General features: G+C 52.9%; 1 long non-coding RNA gene across 1 annotated transcript in view; it reads left to right on the top strand.

The window, feature by feature from the left end:
* LOC128340369 (uncharacterized) overlaps positions 1-5750 on the top strand; it is a 33126-nt gene extending 27376 nt beyond the window's left edge. Inside the window, exon 3 of the long non-coding RNA XR_008313652.1 lies at positions 5686-5750. This is a non-coding gene — a long non-coding RNA (uncharacterized LOC128340369). The remainder of the gene's footprint in view (positions 1-5685) is intronic.
* Positions 5751-6000: the final 250 nt, after the last annotated feature.

Raw genomic sequence — 6000 nt, forward strand, 5'->3', positions numbered from 1 at the left:
AAGCATGCATATGTATTCAGTACTTGGTTTGGGCCCCTTTTGCAGCAATTACTGCCTCAATGCGGCGTGGCATGGATGCTATCAGCCTGTGGCACTGCTGAGGTGTTATGGAAGACCAGGATGCTTCATTAACGGCCTTCAGCTCTTCTGCATTGTTTGGTCTCATGTCTCTCATCCTTCTCTTGGCAATGCCCCATAGATTCTCTATGGGGTCAGGTCAGGCGAGTTTGCTGGCCAATCAAGCACAGTACACTGTATACTTTTCAGAGGTCCGATATTGTTCTATTCTACAATCCTTGTCTTCTTGGTTCCAAGTAATATTCTAATTTTCTGAGATTGTGGATTTGGGGTTTTCATGAGCTGTACGCCATGATCATCACAATTATAACAAATTAAGGCTTGACTTATCTGGCTTTGCATGTAATGCGTCTGTCTCATATATCAGTTTCACCTTTTAATTTGCATTACTGAAATTAATGGACTTTTGCACGATATTCTAATTTTCCGAGTTTCACCTGTATATTCTCCTAAAAGTTTGATAATCTGTAGGACAGTTCTCGATCACAGCAAGGTCAGCATTGCTTTCATACATGTTTTGTAGGTGGAAGAGAGACTTACATATCCTCTTTGGCATTGGTCATTTCATTTGAATGGTTTGGTTGGTGTTCTAGGCCAGTCATGCATCTCTCTGCCTAACCTACTGCACAGGGTTGTTGTGAGGATAAAAGTAAGCTTGTACACCACTCTAAGCTCCTGGGAGGAGGAGTGTGATAGAATAATAAAATAAAATAAAATAAAAAATGCCATGAGCCTACAGTGCCCCCATAAAAGCAAGAAACTATGGGGAATCATAAGACCTATTTGGTGCCTGGATCAAATGGCCGTTACTGCACAACACAGGACAGGAAGAATCGCATCCTGGAATTCTGTCCAGATACAATACGGCAAGATGAAGTGGGAAGATGTGGAGGAAATAAGATTAAAAGAAGCACCCAGAACTGGGGCCAGAAAGCAAACAGGGAGATGACTAGAGAAAGACAGGAGATGCAGAGAGGAGCTGGACCCCTCCCAAGGATCAGGGCTGAACACACCTCTTGGTAGACGGGAAGGCGTTGCCAACCCTGGGGCTTTGCCCTTGGAGGAAGGAAAGGTGGGAAGCACCCTCTTGTTTCCTCCCGGAGAGCTCAGCCAGCCTCCCAAGGTGGTGCAGTACAGCAGAAGGGGAGGGGCCTTTGCAGCCCCAGGCAGAGAGTGCACAGTGCAGGGGGGCGCCAATTGTCCGGCCCTCCGGCTCTTGTTGAGCGACAACTCCCATCCGGCCCAGCCACAAGCTTTGGATGTGTTTAGAAAACCAACGAAACTCCATTTTTGCCTAGAAGACCTCATTCTAACTTCAAGTAACCTAGCCCAGCTCAGGGACATCACTGCCTCCTGATGATTAACGTCATTATCTCTCTCCAGCTAAATTGTATCGAGGAAACTTGTTAACACAGCTAAGGTTCCCAGGCTAGAAAACAGGATCTAGCCAACTAAGGAGTAATCACCCGATGAACAATGAATCAGGCATCCGCGTGCGTACTAGATACTTGGACCACCATACTGTGTCTAGGGCGTCAGCACCATTTAGATTGTCTGTATAAATGTAGGTGCACCTGTAACCAAACTGTAATCAGTTTGAGAGCATGAGCCTACTGCTTACCTATTGCTATCTGCAGAAGCAATAAAGCCTCAATGAATCATTCCCAATCCTTGTGTCTGACTGACTGGTTACGTTGACCCAGGAACAAGCCCCATCCACATCAGTATGGTCGCTCAGCAAGAGCTGGAGGGCCAGATTTCCCCTCCCCGGCACAATGTCAGGGCAAATGAGCAAGAGAGGTGTTTGTGATCTGGCTCTCCAAAGCCCAGGAAGCCTGACGGAGCCCTTGCTTGACATGGCCCCCCTTGCGATGGGGATCTGGAATGCTGAGCGTTGGCCTGACTGATGGTGGGGATCTTTCTCTCCCAGTTTATCAAGTCCGTTGAGAAAGAGAGAGGTGGGGACACAGGAACATAGGAAACTGCCATATACTGAGTCGGACCATTGGTCTATCTAACTCAGTATTGTCTTCACAGACTGGCAGCGGCTACTCCAAGGTTGCAGGCAGGAATCTCTCTCAGCCCTATCTTGGAGAAGCCAGGGAGGGAACTTGGAACCTTCTGCTCTTCCCAGAGCGGCTCCATCCCCTGAGGGGAATCTCTTGCAGTGCTGCTCACACATCAAGTCTCCCATTCATATGCAACCAGGGCAGACCCTGCTTAGCTATGGGGACAAGTCATGCTTGCTACCACAAGACCAGCTCTCCACTGTCCTGCAATGGAACTCGAAGGCTGACCCACCAGGGGCCTAGTGCAGACGTTCGGCAACTTGGGGAGTCCTGCAGGCTTCAAAACCGTGGCCTCCCGGAATCTCATGTCAGCCCAAATCCTGCTCTGGGAGTCATGGAAGGTGAAGCCTGAGGGAGGAGGGGGAGACCTGGGCAGGAGAGGTGGGGACCGCCAGGTGGGGGCATGAGCCAAGTGGGAGGGGGAGCAGTGGGGGTGGGGGGGCTTGCTTCCCAGGAAGCCTGCACAGGATTGCCTTTGCCTTTGCCTTTGCTTCCCCTCCCTCTCCTGCCTCCCCTGCCAGGCAGAGAGCCACTCTCTCCCTCTCCCTCCTTCGAAGGACCTCAGGCTGCTTCTCTCACTGCCCCCCCCCCGCCCCCCAACACTGAATGCTGAGAGGAAAAGTGCACACGACTTCTACCAGGGAAAGGAGGAGGTCCTTTGGCCCCGGGTGGAGGGCTGCTTTAAGGACACCCATTTTAAAGAAAAGCCCTGAAGTCATCTCCGTGGAATTTGGCCCAGGCCCTGCTTGAGCCCAAACGAGATGGCCTGAACTCTGCTCTGGAACCGGCCCCTTGCTTGTCTGTCTCAGAGAGAGTGCTGCTGGGCACAGGTCACGACTCAGGGCAGCCTGTAGTTGAGCGAAATGTGTGGTTCCGATGTGTGGCATGCTGGCCAGCAGATGCTTCTGCCAAGTGGTGTTTGCGGCTATTAATTCAGGGTCAAAGGGAAACGTCCTCCATGCTTTCCTGGCATGGGCAGTTCTGCCAAGTGGCCTCAGGAGAGCTGGCTGTGGTGAGGCGGAAATGAACACAGCCAGAAGGTGCCCTGCTCACCAAGGCCACCTTGCAGCTTCTTCCCAAGTGCAGAGGCAGATTCTCGCAGGTCTGACTTGCATGTGCTCTGATGGCCAGAGAATAACGGACCCGGGGAAAGAGCCAGCTTCTCTTTTGGGAAAAGCAGGCCAAGGGGAGGAATGGAATCAGAGCGAAGCAATCTGTGGCTTCTGCATAGAGGCAGCGGTGGCTCAGTGTGCGGATCTCTCTTCTTATCAGAGAGGGTCAGTTTTCCATTTCCAGCTCCTCATTAAATTGCACCAACTGGGGCGTTTTGTGTGGTCATCATTAGCTCTCAAGACTTTTTAGCAGAAACCTCCTTGGTGGCGGCCTCAGCCTGTCCCCTAACCTGGGAAAGCATCACCATTCTGAATTGATGGTGTGTCAGGGCTGCTCTTAAAGACACAGGAGCGTGGCTAAGAAAAGCAGTTGGCCACCCTGACTGGCAGTGGTGTGCCCGGAGGGCAGCAGGTAGCCCTGTGGGTCCTCTGGGCCTCCCCAAAGGTGGGGCACTCTTTCTTAATTCGGTGCCAAGACAGGTTGGATTCTGCACCCATATAGATCACACAAAGCCAGTCCATGCCATGCATTTCCTTAGTCAGATTTCAGTGAAAGCATATGAAGTGCCTGAAAACTGTGACAGGTTGCTGAAAGGTGAAAAAGGATGGGGCTCAGCCCTCAGACTCCACAATGGTTTCAGATGCAAACCCACCCAAACACACACACACACACACACACCCATAAGAGATGGAGTGGTCTCTCTTTCTTCCTCACGATGCCTCTTCTTCAGGCACCCCAAGGCTCCCAGGGTAGCTTTCCTACCCTAGTTCCAGAACCCCAGTCCACAGTCTCTGCTCCCGCAGTCAGCGTCTCCCCCCTCCCAGCTGTCTCTGCCTGGCCGGTGCCCATCCCCCCATAGAACAGAGCTGGGAATTCCGGCGTCCATGGCAAAAGATGCTCCAGAGGACAGTTGGCCAACTTCAGCCTTACTGACCAGACGCTGAGATGGCCTTCTGCCTCAAGGCACTGGCTGTGGCCATTCAAAGGCCCATCTTCTTGGTTGTGGCCTATGTCTGCAAACCTATTTGGGGTTCCCTGCTGAGGAAGGTAGGAAGGGTCACCTGGTGCCAAGTGGGCCCTGCGGATGAAGGGAGGGCGGGAGCTAAAGGACAGTCAGGGAGTGGCCACCGAGCAAAGGTGTGCTTTAGCAGCCTCACCCCTCCTCTCCATCTTGCTTGCAGGCTCTCTCCTCATCTTTCTGGCTGCCCCCAGGGAGGAGCTGTGTGACTTCTGCCTCTCTTTCTAGCAAGGTCTAGCAAGCCCAGCATCCTGTTTCCCAAACAGTGACAGATCTTTAAGAATGGGGGGTTTCCTCGGGATGGTTGTCCTGACCCAGACATGCATCTACCTAGTGAGGGGGAAGAGAGTCAGCCATGAGGACAGCATTTCCTCCTTTGGATGCCAAGTGGATTGATCTCGAAGAGAAGTCCTCAGGGTCTTGCAAAAGGAGTATGGGCAAAGAGTGGAAGGGGCTAATGCTAAATGGGCCAGGTCCAAGGGAAAAGAAGCCGGTCTACTGGCTTTGCTGCAAGAGACAGTGTGAGAGGGAATCTGAGATGGGCTTAGGGGATCCAAGAACCTTGCTGGATCAGGCCCAAGGCCCATCCGGTTCAGCACCCTGTTTCCCGCAGAGGCCCACCAGATGTCTTGGGAAGCTGCCCCCCTCCTGCTGTTGCTCCCCTGCAACTGGTGTTGAGAGGCACTGTGTGAAAAGGTCCTTCCTTGGGTCGGTCCTAAATTTCCTGGCAGTCCGTTTCATGGGAGAAGCTCCGGTTCTAGTCCTGGGAGAGAGGGAGAGAGATTTCTCTCTGACCACTCAGCAGGTGGCATCCATAGGATATTTCCCAGGGTGTTCAAGCTGTGCACAGGATGCTGAGGTGTGGCCTCTGGCTGCCATCCAGGGATCTGGGTGTGATGCCATCACCATGCTGAGGACCCCAAGGGGATGGGGCCGTAGTTCAGTGCTGGGGCATCTACTTTGCATGCAGAAGCTCCCGGGTTCCATCCCTGTCATCTCCGGCTATGGCTGGGAAAGAAGCTTGGAGAGCGGCCACTGCCAGACTGTGTCGGCAATACGGAGCTAGATGGACCACTGGTCAGACTCGGTAGAAGGCAGCTGGCTATGTCTCAGTGTCTCCAGCTCTCGCTCTCCTTTCCATCTGATTCCAAGGGCTGGAAGTGAGGCTTGAGCGGAGTGGTGGGCTGGCAGCAGGTCTACAGCTCTCGACTGGAGAGAAGTGCTGCTGTCAGTCAAGCCTGTGGGGATGCTACTGGTGGGGATTGGTGCAAGAGAGCTCCTAGGAACCTGGGGCCTTCTGCACGCTCAGCAGCGCTTCTCCCACGGAGTAGGGGCCCAAGGGGAACTGGGATGGTCGAGGCTGAGGTGCCAGGAAATAAGAGCTGTCTTTCTTTCCTTGGTCCATAGGAGCGTATGAAGCCAGACCCCCTGTGGCAGCTGGAGCATCTGGGGGAGCTTGCTCGGAAGGAGGTGAGGAGCATCTTGAATGGCATTGTCCAGCCTAGAGTGGAAGACCACCCAACCCCTTAAGCAAGGGGTTTGGAAAACAAGGTTGCCCTTCTTTGAGCACCCTTTTCCGTGGGGTTTGGTCAAGACACAACACGGAATACTCGTCGGCTTGGTCTCATCCATGCATTAGCAGAAAGCAACTGCAGTTGAGTTGTATTGCTGGTGCAATTTTGGAAAAGGCAGTTGTGGCCAATGGGGAGGCCGCTGGTATAG

Source organism: Hemicordylus capensis, chromosome 1, assembly GCF_027244095.1.
Source record: "Hemicordylus capensis ecotype Gifberg chromosome 1, rHemCap1.1.pri, whole genome shotgun sequence".
Classification (NCBI taxonomy): domain Eukaryota; kingdom Metazoa; phylum Chordata; class Lepidosauria; order Squamata; family Cordylidae; genus Hemicordylus; species Hemicordylus capensis.